Genomic DNA, 17,962 nt, shown 5'->3' with positions numbered 1-17,962 from the left:
GCCTACAATTTACCGGTATCTGAAGTCAATCAAACCTTCAAATTCCCAAGCAAGTCTCACCTCTCCCATGGAGATTTCTCCAGATGACTCTGTCTTTTTTCTCTAATTAGACTCAAAGATCCTGGAAAGTGAGGACTTAATACTTATTATACACCCATCAAAACACCTGGTCAGAACATTTTGCTTAGAATTTTTCAAGAGTAATGGATCCCTAATCAATAAGTAAAGTAAGGGGACTTATGGCATTACAATAGAAATGCTTTGGGACATTCAAGGAAAGCCTGTCAGCAATCCTTAAATCAGACATTTTGTTAGATAACTTTTTTTTTTTTTTTTTGGCTTAAACAATGGGAATTTATTGTCTCAGTTTCAGAGGCTGGAAGTCTTTTTTCCTCCCAGGGTCGATAAGCATTCTGGCTGGCCAGCAATCCTTGGGTTCCTTGGCTTTCCTGTCACATAGCAATGTCCTTTCCTTTCTCTTCCTGATTCCCACAAACTGCCAGCTTCCAGCTCCTCTCTGTGGCTTTCTCTCTATAAGGCCTCCAGTAATAGGATGAAGACCCATTCTGATTCAGGTGGCCATACCTTAAGCTAAAGTAACATATAGCTGAGTTAACATTCCAATTTCTCTACAATATAAGACTTCTCATCATCAGTAGAATGTTTTTTATAATTTGTATCCTGATACCTTCTAACATAAAATATTAAGCCTTTAAAATTACATTATTTGGGGGCATCAGACTTTTGGAATAAGAGTATTGAATGGTACTCAAGTCCAATGAGAGCCATGCAACCTAGCTGGATGACACAGTGCTGTGAGTAAAGTTGCACCTAACAGTATAAAAATATCTTCACCAGAGGAAAAAAAATAGTTGTGAAGAAATAAGACAGAAGAGAAATGTGTATTTTCTGTCTAGATTCAATATAATTCAACAGGTAGACTTTAGAATTCAGTATTTAAAAAATAAAATCTCCTGCTTTTCAATTATTTAGTCACTGCAGGTTTGACTTTTTTTCTCATTTTCATGTCTGTATTTAACAATCATGTACAATGTTACATAGGACCAAAGAACATTTTCTTTTCTGGTATTATTTTCTTTATACAGAGAATCCACCGGTGAAAAAATTAAAATGGCTGTAGAGCATTTCAATTGTTTTTGGGTATATTTTCCTATTACTCTAGTCACTGTGTCTACTTTAAGTACCAGTAGGGTAGGGATTATGTCTGTTTTAACATTAGTTTAAAAAAGCTTAATTCTCTTTCATTATTCTAGAAGTAAAGGTAATCTGCCATCCAAACTATTGATTTTATATGTAACACTAACCCCAACACTGGACAGTAGGAAAAATTAAAATGCACTGTGTTCATGAAAAGAGACGTAATTCTTTTCAAATCTAATTTCTTCAACCTCTGGGCAAAATATAGGGAGAAGCAAAATGGGTTTTTACTATCATATAAATATGAATACAACTAGCCAAAAATAAAAACAAAAACAAAAACTACTAAGTGCAAATTTTAGCCCTGAATTTTCATTTCAACCTAACATTGACAATCTAAAACCAGTTTATCAACTTTATCATTGAAGTATAAAATTTTTAAATCAATATACTTAGAAAAAGACATCTTTATTGTACATTTTACTACAGAGAATCAAAGACAACCAATTAAGGATATAATTGCTTTTTAGTAATTTTAAAATAAAACTTCAAATGAGAGTAAATGTGTATTTATTGTTATGATTTTAAAAACAACTCAATTATATGAATTAAAGGGATATAACAAAGGGCTATTACAATGGGGGGAAAGCTCTTAGACCATCTTGCTTATTTTCTTTCAAGGTCAATTTTATTTTGAACATAAAAAACTTACATTCTTTCTTTTATCACAAAAAAGCTGAAGTAAATACATTATAGCCCTCAATATGACTATTTGTATTTGAGAGATAAAGGGAACTTTGCACCCTTATTTATGGATGCTTATTTCTCAACAATAACACTATTCAGGAAAATAAAAGGCACATTTGTTTTACTGATTCCTTCCAAGTGCAGTGTAAAAGGCAAGATGACTGCCAGAAAATCTATACTTAAACTATTGCAATGTACAAGAACTGAGCAATCCCTTATAGAACACCTAAAGGTCAGACTTAACACTCTAGCTAGACCTCATCATGATCCAGAATAAGAGCATCTGGTGATTTTTGAGATATAAATAAAACAGGGTTATGGGAAAACTACTCTAAAATTGACATTTCGATTGTTTGTGAGTGCGTGTAAATGAATACAATACACTGTTTATGACTGTTCCAACAGAGGTGCAACTAGCTAAGTTTTCCCAATTACATAGTAGATACAATTAAATGTCAAACTCCAGTGATAAGGGGACCAAAGAGACCTGCAAACTCAAACACAGGAAGCAAAATAGAAAGTGTGAATAAGATGACTAAATTGTATTGTCATTACTTTTTTGCACATGTGCTTTTAAAACAAGGAAATTTGGAAAAAGTAACCAGTGCAACATAATCTGGATCATTTTATAGTCAATAACTGTAAGAAAGTTTTTACTCTTTTCTAAACTACATTTTTTCATTCTCTGGATTAAGGAAATGAAAAAAAACCACCAAACAATAAAGGTTTTAGGTTCAAAAAATGGAATATTCAATTCTGAAATGCATCATCTTATGGGAGAATCTCCTACTGGATCCAACAATGTTGTAAATTGCTCAGTCCATATTTGCTGCATAACGATTAGGCTCCCTTGGTAGAGTGGAGGTTAGGTGGGCAACAGGGGTCGGTATGAGAGTAGGTATGATAAAGACTGGAGACAAGTTTCTTGTGTTCAAGGGGCTTACAACTGTGCCTGGGCTAAAACAATCTGAAAAGCAGATTTAACAGAGAAAAGGTGGCACATAGTTCTTTTTATGAACACTCCACTATAAAACACCCTGGTTTTCTTTAGAGTAGGAAAAAAGCCCTTTCGCCAACCTGCTGAACAGGAGAACTTCCCTGTGATGTTGGATGACAGCCCACCCCAGTTCTCTGGAAGAGTCCAGTTAATTATTAATTCACTGGAGCAGAGTTCATGGCCCCTTTTGTTGCAGAATGTTTTAAGCGAAACTGCCTTTTTATATTGTTCTATTGGCTTGTTAGCAACAAAGGGCTCTTGGACAGTATTCACATTACAGCTGCTTTATATTAAACACAGTGGCTTTATATTAAACTTTATTCCAGGTTAAACAAAATTTATTTCCTTAAATTTTATTCTAGGTATTCAATTACATTAATTTTTTCTAGGTTATAAAAACTATTTCAAGATTCATTAAATACCACAGAATAATTAGTCTTACACTTGAACACGACTGGTGATAAAACTGTTTCAGAGTAGTTCTGATCATGGCTTTCAGTAAAAAAGATAACCTACGTCTACACAGTTGTGAGGCAGGTATATAGTTAGTTTCTGCATCCTAGTACATTAGCGCAAGGTTCAGCACTTACTTGGGGCTCATTAAATGTTTATAGAATAAAACAAACTATGTGGAAGTATTGTGGGTCCTAAAACACTGTTGCCATGTGGACACCATGGCTAAGTAGTTACACTTGAAGCTAAACTACCTTTCTATAGAAATAATACACCCATAATAATAGAACCTATCACATACCAGACACCTTACAAATAATATCATTTTAATACCAAAGACAACCCTGTAAACCAGACATCTTCCTTGTTCAACAATTTAGGGAAACTGAGGGTGAGAAAAATTAACTAACTTGCTAAGGACCATTTATGCAGGGAGTTGGTGATCTGGGATTAAGCCCTGGTCTTTCTGACCTTTCTATAGTACTAACTCTGTAAGAAAGAGGATCTGTGGGTGATGTTTTAGGTAATTATTGCCTGAAATTACAGTAATAAATCAAACCCATTCTGTCTGGGGATCATGAGTCTCTTGACTGACGTCTTGGATGGCAAGAGCACCCAAGGTGCTGGACTGAACTGACAGCTACGGCATTGTGATGTTGGGCTTGGGTGGAAGCAGAACTGCCTGGTCCCTCAACAGACAGAGCAGAGGGCCCTTCCTTGTGCAAGAGACAGGAACTACGGGAATTTCCTAGGAACCCACCCGCGATAAGAGGGTATCACTTCCAGGAGGCCCCGGTATGCCTCTAGATAAATGCACAGAAAGCCATTCTTGTGTCTTCTGGGTTGTTCTGATGTTGGGGGGCAAAAAAAATAGTGACAATGGTACAGAAAAGGAGTATTACCTTTATTAGCATCACTGAGACTCTCAGATTAAGAGGGGCTTCCACTTCTGCCTATGAGGGAACTCTTTTAGAAAATCAGACCCATCCTCTGAACTGTAAACAACTAGAAAAGCTGGGTAAAACACAAAAAGGATCTTTTCGATGGTACCTTGCAAGGATTTTAGAGAGAAGGTGAAGAGAAGTCTGACCATACTCCATGCCGTTTTTCCCTATGATTCATTTGCCAATTTGGAAGCTATGCAAGAGGTTGAGAAGTCACTCAGAAAATAGCAGCTAAGAGGCAGAGAAGTGGAGAAGAGCTTTCAGGGGTCCCATGATGCCGAAAAAATAAAAAATCGAAGTTCAGGCCCTACCAAAGAGGGAGGGCCTTTGAAAATAGCTCAGGCTTTTAGATGGGACATTAGAAAGGGCTCCATGAACCCTAAGAGAAAGGACAAACCTGAAATAGAGAGGCTGAAAGAAAGGCTGAAAGCCAGTGTGAAATCAGCTCATTCCTACACTAGATTAAGGTGCCCTCCTGACAGCTTCTCTGCCAAACAGGAGCAAAAGCAAATCCTTTATGGAAGTAGAAAACATCACTTGAAGAATCTACACTGTTTAATAAATAAAGACGACATCCCATTAAGAAACTTCCAGTCATACCAGGAAACAGAAATAGGAGGAAGACAACAGAAACGAGATCTACATAGTATACAAATATTGGAGTTATCAGGTACAGATTTTAGAATTTCATTAGAGAAGGAGAATGTATAATTAAGAATCAAATGAACATACTAGAACTGAAAAGCAAAACGACTCAACATACAACTGGAAATTTAAATTTAAAAATATTTACAATAAAATAAAAAACATGAAAATTCTTAGGAACAACGTTACAAAATACGTGCAAGAGCTGTATGCTGAAAATTACAAAGAGAAATTAAAGACCAGAATAAATGGAGAGATTTGCCCTGATCCTGGACTGGAAAATTCATTATTGTTAGATGTCAATTCCCCCCAAAATGGTAGCTTCAACAGAATCCCAATAAAAATCACAGCAGACTCTTAGAAGTTTCAAAGCTGATTCTAAAATTTATATTAAAGTGCAAAGGACTTGGAATGACAACAAGAATTTTTAAAAAGAAGAAATCAAATGTTTTTTCATTATCTGATTTTAAGACTTATGATAACCCTACAGTAATCGATACAGTATGTCACTGGCATAAGGTCAGAAATATATTTATCAATGGAAAAGAATAAAGACCCAATATAATGTTCAATTGATTTTTGACAAAAATTTCAAGGTAATTCAATGGAGGAAAGGAAAATCTTTTCAACAAACGTTGCTGGAATAACTGGAGGTCCATTTTAAAAATATGAATACTAACCCCTATTTTGTTAAATCATGTAGAAAAATTAACTTTTAGTGGATCAAAGACCTAAATATAATATACCACAAATATTAAAAGGATAATAGGATGATTTTATGAGTAAATGTATGCTAATTAATTTGAATACTTGGATAATATGCACAAATTCTGAGGACAATACAACTTACAAATACTGCTATTCAATAGACACTATTAAGAAAATGAAGACAGGTCAGAAACTGAGAAAAAAATATTCACAACAGGTACATCTGACAAAAAACTTATATACAGAGGAGGGCGGGGCAAGATGGCAGATTGGTGAGCTGTATGTTTTAGTTACTCCCCCAGGAAAGTAGGTAGAAAGCCAGGAACTACATGGACTGGACACCGCAGAGCAATTTGACTTTGGACATACTTTACAACACTCATGAACACGTCGAACTGCTGAGATCAGTGAAATCTGTAAGTTTTTGCGGCCAGGGGACCCCCACCCCTCCCTGCCAGGCTCAGTCCCGTGGGAGGAGGGGCCGTCAGCACTGAGAAGGAGAAGGGAGAACTGCAGTGGCAGCTCTTATCGGAAACTCATTCTACTGATCCAAACTCCAACCATAGATAGACTGAGACCAGACACCAGAGAATCTGAGAGCAGCCAGCCCAGCAGAGAGGAGACAGGCATAGAGAAAAAAAACAACACGAAAAACCCCAAAATAAAAGCGGAGGATTTTTGGAGTTCTGGTGAACATAGAAAGGGGAAAGGGCAGAGCTCCGGCCCTGAGGCTCATATGCAAATCCCGAAGGAAAACTGATCTCTCTGCCCCCTGGATCTTTCCTTAATGGCCCTAATTTCTTTGTCTCTTAGCATTTCAATAACCCATTAGATCTCTGAGAAGGGCCCTTTTTTTTTTTTTTTTTTTAATCTTTTTTTTTCTGTTTCTAAAACAATTACTCTAAGAAGCCCAATACAGAAAGCCTCAAAGGCTTGCAATTTGGGCAGGTCAAGACAAGAGCAGAACTAAGAGAGCTCTGAGACAAAAGGCAATAATTCACTGGCTGAGAAAATTCACTAAACACCACAACTTCCCAAGAAAAGGGGGTTGTCCACTCACAGCCATCATCCTGGTGGACAGAAAACACTCCTGCCCATCGCCAGCCCCACAGCTCAGAATTGCCCCAGACAACCCAGTGTGACGGAAGCGCTTCAAATAACATGCACACACCACAAAACTGGGCATGGACATTAGCCTTCCCTGCACCCTCAGCTGGTTGTCCCAGAGTTGGGAAGGTGGAGCTGTGTGAATTAACAAAGCTCCATTCAGCCATCATTTCAGCAGACTGGGAGCCTCCCTACACAGCCCAGCAGCCCAGAACTGCCCTGGGGGGACGCCACTCACCTGTGACATAGCACAGTCATCCCTCAACAGAGGACCAGGGGGTGCACGGCCTGGAAGAGGGACCCACTCGCAAGTCTCAGGGGCCATATGGCAATACCAAGGACTTGTGGGTCAGTGGCAGAGACAAACTGTGGCAGGACTGAACTGAAGGATTAGACTATTGCAGCAGCTTTAAAACTCCAGGAACACCAGGGAGATTTGATTGTTAGAGCCAACCCCCCTCCCCAACCGCCCAGACACACGCCCCATATACAGGGCAGGCAACACCAACTACACACGCAACCTTGGTACACCAATTGGACCCCACAAGACTCACTCCCCCACTCACCACCAAGGCAAAGCAGGGGAGAACTGGCTTGTGGAGAACAGGTGGCTTGTGGGCGCCACCTGCTGGTTAGTTAGAGAAACTGTATGCCACGACGCTGCAGATCTGAAAATTAGAGATAAGGACTTCACTTGGTCTCCAAATCCTAAAAGAACCCAATCAAGTTAAGAAAATGCCAAGAGGCCAAAAACAACAGAAAATTCTAAACCATATGAAAAAACCAGACAATATGGATAACCCAAGCCCAAACACCCACATCAAAAGATCAGAAGAGACACAGTCCCTAGAGCAACTAATCAAAGAACTAAAGATGAACAATGAGACCATAGTACGGGATACAAAGGATATCAAGAAGACCCTAGAAGAGCATAAAGAAGACATTGCAAAGCTAAATAAAAAAAATAGATGATCTTATGGAAATTAAAGAAACTGTTGACCAAATTAAAAAGATTCTGGATACTCATACTACAAGACTAGAGGAAGTTGAACAAAAAACCAGTGACCTGGAAGATGACAGAATGGAAAATGAAAGCACAAAAGAAAGAATGGGGAAAAAAATCGAAAAAATTGAAACGGACCTCAGGGACATGACAGATAACATAAAACGTCCAAATATAAGACTCATTGGTGTTCCAGAAGGGGAAGAAAAGGGTAAAGGTCTAGGAAGAGCATTCAAAGAAATTGTTGGGGAAAACTTCCCAAATCTTCTAAACAACATAAATACACAAATCATAAATGCCCAGTGAACTCCAAATAGAATAAATCCAAATAAACCCACTCCGAGACATATTCTGATCACACTGTCAAATACAGAAGAGAAGGAGCAAGTTCTGAAAGCAGCAAGAGAAAAGCAATTCACCACATACAAAGGAAACAGCATAAGACTAAGTAGTGACTACTCAGCAGCCACCATGGAGGCAAGAAGGCAGTGGCACGATATATTTAAAATTCTGAGTGAGAAAAATTTCCAACCAAGAATTCTTTATCCAGCAAAGCTCTCCTTCAAATTTGAGGGAGAGCTTAAATTTTTCACAGACAAAGAAATGCTGAGAGAATTTGCTAACAAGAGACCTGCCCTACTGGAGATACTAAAGGGAGACCTACAGACAGAGAAACAAAGAAAGGACAGAGAGACTTGGAGAAAAGTTCAGCACTAAAGAGATTCGGTATGGGTACATTAAAGGATATTAATAGAGAGAGGGGAAAAATATATATGACAAACATAAACCAAAGGATAAGATGGCTGATTCAAGAAATGCCTTCATGGTTATAACGTTGAATGCAAATGGATTAAACTCCCCAATTAAAAGATAGAGATTCACAGAATGGATTAAAAAAGATGAACCATCAATATGTTGCATACAAGAGACTCATCTTAGACACAGGGACACAAAGAAATTGAAAGTGAAAGGATGGAAAAAAATATTTCATGCAAGCTACAGCCAAAAGAAAGCAGGAGTAGCAATATGAATCTCAGACAAAATAGACTTCAAATGCAAGGATGTTACGAGAGATAAAGAAGGCAACTACATACTAATATAAGGGGCAATTCAACAAGAAGAAATAACAATCATAAATGTTTATGCACCCAATCATCGTGCCACAAAATACATGACACAAACACTGGCAAAACTGAAGGAAGCAATTGATGTTTCCACAATAATTGTGGGAGACTTCAACACATCACTCTCTCCTATAGATAGATCAATCAGACAGAAGACCAATAAGGAAATTGAAAACCTAAACAATCTGATAAATGAATTAGATTTAACAGACATATACAGGACATTACATCCCAAATCACCAGGATACACATACTTCTCTAGTGCTCATGGAACTTTCTCCAGAATAGATCATATGCTGGGACATAAAACAAGGCTCAATAAATTTAAAAAGATTGAAATTATTCAAAGCACATTCTCTGACCATAATGGAATACAATTAGAAGTGAACAACCATTAGAGACTTAGAAAATTCACAAAAACCTGGAGGTTAAACAACACAGTCCTAAACAATCAGTGGGTTAACGAAGAAATAGCAAGAGAAATTGCTAAATATATAGAGATGAATGAAAATGAGAACACAACATACCAAAACCTATGGATGCAGCAAAAGTAGTACTGAGGGGGAAATTTACAGCACTAAATGCATATATTAAAAAGGAAGAAAGAGCCAAAATCAAAGAACTAATGGATCAACTGAAGAAGCTAGAAAATGAACAGCAAACCAATCCTAAACCAAGTAGAAGAAAAGAAATAACAAGGATTAAAGCCGAAATAAATGACATAGAGAACAAAAAAACAATAGAGAGGATAAATATCACCAAAAGTTGGTTGTTTGAGAAGGTCAACAAGATTGACAAGCCCCTAGCTAGACTGACAAAATCAAAAAGAGAGAAGACCCATATAAACAAAATAATGAATGAGAAAGGTGACATTACTGCAGATCCCAAGGAAATTAAAAAAATTTTAAGAGGGTACTATGAACAACTGTATGGCAACAAAGTGGATAACGTACAGGAAATGGACAATTTCTTGGAAACATATGAACAACCTAGACTGACCAGAGAAGAAATAGAAGACCTCAATCAACCCATCACAAGCAAAGAGATCCAATCAGTCATCAAAAATCTTCCCACAAATAAATGCCCAGGGCCAGATGGCTTCACAGGGGAATTCTACCAAACTTTCCAGACAGAACTGACACCAATCTTACTCAAACTCTTTGAAAACACTGAAGAAAATGGAACACTACCTAACTCATTTTATGAAGCTAACATCAATCTAATACCAAAACCAGGCAAAGATGCTACAAGAAAGGAAAACTACCAGCCAGTCTCTCTAATGAATATAGATGCAAAAATCCTCAACAAAATACTTGCAAATCGAATCCAAAGACACATTAAAAAAATCATACACCATGACCAAGTGGGGTTCATTCCAGGCATGCAAGGATGGTTCAACATAAGAAAATCAATCAATGTATTACAACACATTAACAAGTCAAAAGGGAAAAATCAAATGATCATCTCAATAGATGCTGAAAATGCATCTGACAAAATCCAACATCCGTGTTTGATAAAAACACTTCAAAAGGTAGGAATTGAAGGAAACTTCCTCAATATGATAAAGAGCATATATGAAAAACCCACAGCCAGCATAGTACTCAGTGGTGAGAGACTGAAAGCCTTCCCTCTAAGATCAGGAACAAGACAAGGATGCCCGCTGTCACCACTGTTATTCAACATTGTGCTGGAAGTGCTAGCCAGGGCAATCCGGCAAGACAAAGAAATAAAAGGCATCCAAATTGGAAAGGAAAAAGTAAAACTATCATTGTTTGCAGATGATATGATCTTATATCTGGAAAACCCTGAGAAATCAACGATACAGCTACTAGAGCTAGTAAACAAATTTAGCAAAGTAGCGGGATACAAGATTAATGCACATAAGTCAGTAATGTTCCTATATGCTAGAAATGAACAAACTGAAGAGACACTCAAGAAAAAGATACCATTTTCAATAGCAACTAAAAAAAATCAAGTACCTAGGAATAAACTTAACCAAAGATGTAAAAGACCTATAGAAAGCAAACTACATAACTCTACTAAAAGAAATAGAAGGGGACCTTAAAAGATGGAAAAATATTCCATGTTCATGGATAGAAGGCTAAATGTCATTAAGATGTCAATTCTACCCAAACTCATCTATAGATTCAATGCAATCCCAATCAAAATTCCAACAACCTACTTTGCAGACTTGGAAAAGCTAGTTATCAAATTTATTTGGAAAGGGAAGATGCCTCGAATTGCTGAAGACACTCTAAAAAAAGAAAAACAAAGTGGGAGGACTTACACTCCCTGACTTTGAAGCTTATTATAAAGCCACAGTTGTCAAAACAGCATGGTACTGGCACAAAGATAGACATATAGATCAATGGAATCGAATTGAGAATTTGTAGATAGACCCCCAGATCTATGGCCGACTGATCTCTGATAAGGCCCCCAAAGTCACTGAACTGGGTCATAATGGTCTTTTCAACAAATGGGGCTGGGAGAGTTGGATATCCATATCCAAAAGAATGAAAGAGGACCCCTACCTCACACCCTACACAAAAATTAACTCAAAACGGACCAAAGATCTCAATATAAAAGAAAGTACCATAAAACTCCTAGAAGATAATGTAGGAAAACATCTTCAAGACCTTGTATTAGGCGGACACTTCCTAGACTTTACACCCAAAGCACAAGCAACAAAAGAAAAAATAGATAAATGGGAACTCCTCAAGCTTAGAAGTTTCTGTACCTCAAAGGAATTTGTCAAAAAGGTAAAGAGGCAGCCAACTCAATGGGAAAAAATTTTTGGAAACCATGTATCTGACAAAAGACTGATATCTTGCATATATAAAGAAATCCTACAACTCAATGACAATAGTACAGACAGTCCAATTATAAAATGGGTAAAAGATATGAAAAGACAGTTCTCTGAAGAGGAAATACAAATGGCCAAGAAACACATGAAAAGATGTTCAGCTTCACTAGCTATTAGAGAGATGCAAATTAAGACCACAATGAGATACCATCTCACACCAATTAGAATGGCTGCCGTTAAACAAACAGGAAACTACAAATGCTGGAGGGGATGTGGAGAGGTTGGAGCTCTTATTCATTGTTGGTGGGACTGTATAATGGTTCAGCCACTCTGGAAGTCAACCTGGCAGTTCCTTAGAAAACTAGATATAGAGTTACCATTCGATCCAGTGATTGCACTTCTCGGTATATACCCGGAAGATCGGAAAGCAGTGACACGAACAGGTATCTGCACACCAATGTTCATAGCAGCATTATTCACAATTGCCAAGAGATGGCAACAGCCCAAATGTCCTTCAACAGATGAGTGGATAAATAAAATGTGGTATATACACACGATGGAATACTACACGGTAGTAAGAAGGAACGATCTCTTGAAACATATGACAACATGGATGAACCTTGAAGACATAATGCGGACTGAAATAAGCCAGGCATAAAAAGAGAAATACTATATGCTACCACTAATGTGAGCTTTGAAAAACGTAAAACAAATGGTTTATAATGTAGAATGTAGGGGAACTAGCAATAGAGAGCAATTAAGGAAGGGGGAACAATAATCCAAGAAGAACAGATAAGCTATCATGGGTAAATTTAATGTTCTGGGAATGCCCAGGAATGAATATGGTCTGTTAATTTCTGATGCGTATAGTAGGAACAAGTTCACAGAGATGTTGCTATGTTAGGTTACTTTCTTGGGGTAGAGTAGGAAGATGTTGGAAGTAAAGTAGTTATCTTAGGTTAGTTGTCTTTTTCTTACTCCCTTGTTACGGTCTCTTTGAAATGTTCTTTTATTGTATGTTTTTTTTTTTAATTATTTTTTTATTTTTTATACAGTTGATTAAAAAGAAAAAAGTTAAAAAAAAGGAAAAGAAAAGAAAAGAAAAGAAATATGTAGAACCCCCTTGAGGAGCCTGTGGAGAATGCAGGGGTATTGGCCGACCCCACCTCGATGGTTGCTAACATGACCAGACATAGGCGACTGGTGGTTTGATGGGTTGAGCCCTCTACGATAGGTTTTACCCTTGGGAAGACGGTTGCTGCAAAGGAGAGGCTAGGCCTCCCTATGGTTGTGCCTAAGAGCCTCCTCCCGAATGCCTCTTTGTTGCTCAGATGTGGCCCTCTCTCTCTAGCTAAGCCAACTTGAAAGGTGAAATCACTGCCCTCCCCCCTACATGGGATCAGACACCCAGGGGAGTGAATCTCCCTGGCAACGTGGAATATGACTCCCGGGGAGGAATGTAGACCCGGCATTGTGGGATGGAGAACATCTTCTTGACCAAAAGGGGGATGTGAAAGGAAATGAAATAAGCTTCAGTGGCAGAGAGATTCCAAGAGGAGCTGAGAGGTCACTCTGGTGGGTACTCTTATGCACAATTTAGACAACCCTTTTTAGGTTCTAATGAATTGGGGTAGCTGGTGGTGGATACCTGAAACTATCAAACTACAACCCAGAACCCATGAATCTCGAAGACAATTGTATAAAAATGTAGCTTATGAGGGGTGACAATGGGATTGGGAAAGCCATAAGGACCATACTTCCCTTTGTCTAGTTTATGGATGGATGAGCAGAAAAACAGGGGAAGGAAACAAACAAACAAACAAAGGCACCCAGTGTTCTTTTTTATTGTAATTGCTCTTTTTCACTTTAATTATTATTCTTGTTATTTTTGTGTGTGTGCTAATGAAGGTGTCAGGGATTGGTTTTGGTGATGAATGTACAACTATGTAATGGTACTGTGAACAATCGAATGTACGATTCGTTTTGTATGACTGCGTGGTATGTGAATATATATCAAGAAAATGAAGATTTAAAATAAAAAAAAATTCAAATAAAGTTTTTAGTATAAAAAAAACTTATGTACATAATATATAAACAACTACTACAAATCAGTTACAGTAAGACCAAAAACTCCCAATTTTAAAAATGGGCAAAAGTTTTGAAGAGAAACTTAACAAAAGGAGAAATACAGAAGGGCCAATGAGCCTTTAAATATGCTATAAAAATTGCTCAAAATTATTAGTCAACAGGAAAACACAAATTAAAAGTACAAGGACATAACACCATATACCCACTCAGATGGCTAAAAGTAAAGACTGATAATACCAAGTGTTGACATTTGATAGAAATCAGTCATCCTTATAAACTAGAGGAAAGATATTTAAGGAGCACAGATGCAGGAAGGAAATTAGGTGGTGAGGAGAGAAATCTTGGCTTATGCCCATAATGTTGTTTTTTTTTTTTTCCACCTCCAATAAAATACAAGACAAAGCCATTGTTTGAGGAGGAACTTGGTATTCTGAGGAGGGAAGAAAAAGAATGAAAGATTTGGTCTAGAGAAGGAGAGAGCAAAGTAACTGAGAAAAGGATGGTTGGACAATGAGGAGAGCCCAATTAGGTTTGAGATCAAGTTAGTCCACTCAATTGCTAATTCTTGAGTTCATCCATGTTCTGGGTTTTGCCAGAAAATGCTAGACGCCAGAGACAAAAGGGTTGAGGCTGTCTGAAGGGGAGTGATTTGAATGTCCCTCAATATTTGTGATTAAAGATGTGTATGCAGTTATTCTTTAAACTGTGAAAAGCTACATTAAGTTACAGGTATAATGGTGACAAAATGAAACATTCCCTCAATTTAATGTTATTGGTGTATGAGGTACAGGGAAGGTGGGAATGTACAGAAAAATGAAAAGTAATTGAAAGATATGGCCAAAGCTGAATTATCTAATGATGAAGTAAACTAGAACCTTTATTCCACATATTTTGAGGTCTAAATACTGTTTTTCCCTCCTGTCTTCCTGATCAGCCTCTTTCTGGACCTATAACATGTTTAGCTTTGACCTTCTCTTTCACATTTTCTTGCATCTTCCTTTGTCTTTTCTTTTTTCCTTTCCTTTTTTTTTTTTTTTTTTTTCTTTTTTTCCTTTTGGACTTCTTGCCCCCTTCCTGCCCTATTTCTGGTCAGAAATATCATGATGCTGTGATAACTGCCCACATTTTTTTCTTATCTTTTCACATAAACATATGTCATGGCATTACCCAAGCCACAGTGGCTTTCTTTACACCTAATACCAAGGCCAGCAAAAGTTTTATCAAAAACACTAACCACCCTAATTTGACTACTCTGTAAAATCTGTCTTGTATTCCCAGTTCACCTTTCTTTATCTCAGCACAGTTGTTTTCAAGTCCATATCCTTTTACTCCGGTTTTCAGGAGTATTCAGTTCTTCTCTAGGCAGCAGACTGGAAAAAGCTCTGAAATTAACTTTAAATGAAATAAACTGTTTACCAAGGCAGAGGGAGAACTCTTGGGAGAACTGAGCACTCTGCAGCTGGCAGTGTCAGAATGGCAGTCTCAAATTAAAACAGGGTGGATAAAGATTCACAGAGATTTTATTTTTGCGAAATACTTTTTTTCCATGCCACATATAAAAACAAAACAAAGCCAGTGCACTCTCAGGAGTTGCTATGGTCCATCTACAAAAAGTAGTTTGCCTCTATCTCGTAAATGTGGAAAAGGGGTAAAATTTTCCTTTGGAATGCATTTGTACAAACTGCCTTTCTTTAGTTAACCAAATGTAATAAAGACCAGGACCACACAAATTCTGCATAAAGTGCAGAATATAAAACTGCTCATTTGACAGAGTGAGTCAGGAGTTATGCTTACAGTACAGCGAGTGTAATTAACGGCCATATGTGGGTGTGACTGTGGTTGAAAGGGAAAGTTTAGGGTCCTGCATGTCACTAGAAGGAAAGCCAGAGGATGAAACACGGAACTGTACAGCATAGTCAACCCTCTTGAGGGTGAAAATGTTCCAGAATTGATTGTAGTGATGAAAGCACAGCTCTGTGAATTTACTAGAAGACATTCATCATATACTTTAGATGGATTGTACGGCATGTGAATTTATCTTAATAAACCTATTAAAAAATAGCTAATGCTTAAATTATACAGAATTTCTATTTGGGTTGATCATAAAGTTTTGGAAACAGTAGTGATGGTAGCACAACATTATGAGTGCCATTAGCAGCATGAATTATATATGTTAACGTGGTTAAAGGGGGAAATTTTAGGTGGTATATATGTTACTGGAATAAAAACTAAAAGATAAAGCATAGGACTGTAAACCATGAACTATAGGTAATAAAAGTTATAAAAATGTTCTTTCATGAACAATAACTAATAGAAGTGGTGAATAACCGGGTGATACACGGGGAAAAAAATAAGCTTAATACAGAACCATGAACTATAGTTAATAGTACAATTATAATATTCTTTCATCAATTGCAATAAAGGTAACACACTGATGCAAAATATTAACAATAGGGAGATTATATGGGAACCTATATTCTCCACATAATTTCTCCTCAAACCTAAAACTTCTCTAAAAAATATAATACCTCCTAATAGCCTAAAGGAAGCCGCTGCTAAAAGGCAGAAGGCGACTCCTCTAAAAAATGAGAACCATTTTCGGTCCCGCAAAGCCCAGGGAAAGGCCTCAGCGCCCCCGCACCGGGACCCGCCTGCGGCCAGTCGGCACCACGCCACGAGGAAACCACAGCTCCAGTTTTTACCTCTTGTTCCATCAATTTTCTACAGAGACTTCCAGAAACTTGACTCCCAACCAGAAACCCAGAAACCCGTGGGCGGGAGCCAAAAAAAAAAAAAACAAAAAAAAAAAACAAAAAACCCGCTACGTCACCACTTCCGCCATGCGGGGCCCCCACAAACGCATTAAGATGGAGACCGACGTACCCCAGTGCTTCCGCCTCCGAAGTGCGCAGGCGCACGGCGAGGCGCCCGCCCCTTACGCTCCCGCCAGGGAGAGGCGCGCGCACCGGAAACCAGGGCTCGCTGGCACCGCCCGGGGCTTCCGTTCTGAGGCCCGGCCGTCGCCGTTCGGTTCCGGTGCCCGCCCCACCCCCGCGCGGGAAGGCCCAACATCCGGGACGGAAGGCTGGCGCCGGCGCGCACTTCCGGCAACGCCTCTCCTCGGCTCCCCCGAGGCCCAGTCCTGGCTCTTGGTGCGACAGCGCCACCTGGTGCCGCGCGCGACCCGCTCTCGGAACTTTCCAGAGAGGGCGGGGCGGAAGGGGCTCGCGACTCCGCCCCGCCGCGTTCCCGCGCGGGAGGCGCTGTGGGCGCTCGCGGCGACTCTGGCTTCCAGCTTAGAGAATCCTCCGCAGCCGCGTTCCTCAGGCCGCCGGTCGGGGTGGCGGGGGCGCCTAGCGGCCTGTGTTTCCACGCCGGCCCGCGGCTCGTGGGGCCTGCCAGCTGGTCGAGGGCTTCAGCGACTGAACATTAGGGAGCAAGTTAGCGAGTCTTTCCCCTTAGGGTCCGGATACCTGCGCCCGGGCTGCCCCGCCCGCCCCCTCTCCCGGCACCCCGGCTTTCGCATTTGAACCTCCAGATCCCCAGGCGGGCGGTGAAAAACGCGGGTCGGGCCTGGACCTCAGCTCTAGCCCAGGTCCGCGGTGGAGCGGGCCGATCACGGCTCCCCGGGGTCTCAGGTGGTGCTGACGCCCTGGGACCGCACCCGGGTGGACTGGGAGCCCGAGGGCGCGTCGGCGGAGACCTGGTTCTGAATAACGCCGATGACACTCAGACTGGGCAAGCCAGCCGGCCTGACCACGTCGCTGGAAGTGAGCGGGGAAGCCCGAGAGTCCCGCCCGAAGAGCTGGTTCCTCTAGAGGTTCTCAGCTTCGGGCCCTGTGATGGGGGTGCTGCAACGCCAGGCGTGCTGGGTGTCCCCATTGTGCCAGTAAACGCCTCGTTGTGTCCGGTGGCAGGTGCCGGACTCTTTCAACGTGTTGAGTCTCCTCAGATCCCACGGTTTGACTCTCCCCCCAGGCATTGACGAATGTCCCAGTGCTTTTATTTGTAGGTTTGGTCCCCGCAGAACCACTTTCTGCAGGCCTTGACTCCTGTGCTGATTCTGTGAAAATTCTGACCCTGCCACTGCGCGTGTTGACTCTAACCCAGAGACTCAAGTGCACTTGTGTTCTCGTGCCTAGTAGAAATGCAGATATTGTGAGATAGATTTGTTACCGACAACGC

The 17,962-nt window shown here is 39.8% G+C and overlaps 1 long non-coding RNA gene across 3 annotated transcripts in view; it reads right to left on the bottom strand.

The window, feature by feature from the left end:
• Window positions 1-16,787, bottom strand: part of LOC119507057 — a 117,714-nt gene extending 100,927 nt beyond the window's left edge. For all 3 annotated transcript variants that reach the window (XR_005211119.1, XR_005211121.1, XR_005211122.1), the window contains exon 1: window positions 16,661-16,787. This is a non-coding gene — a long non-coding RNA (uncharacterized LOC119507057). The remainder of the gene's footprint in view (window positions 1-16,660) is intronic.
• Window positions 16,788-17,962: the final 1,175 nt, after the last annotated feature.

This window comes from Choloepus didactylus, chromosome 12 (assembly GCF_015220235.1).
Source record: "Choloepus didactylus isolate mChoDid1 chromosome 12, mChoDid1.pri, whole genome shotgun sequence".
NCBI classification, from domain to species: domain Eukaryota; kingdom Metazoa; phylum Chordata; class Mammalia; order Pilosa; family Megalonychidae; genus Choloepus; species Choloepus didactylus.
The sequence above is the reverse complement of the archived record's forward strand: the minus strand, read 5'-3'. Positions and strand labels throughout refer to the sequence as shown.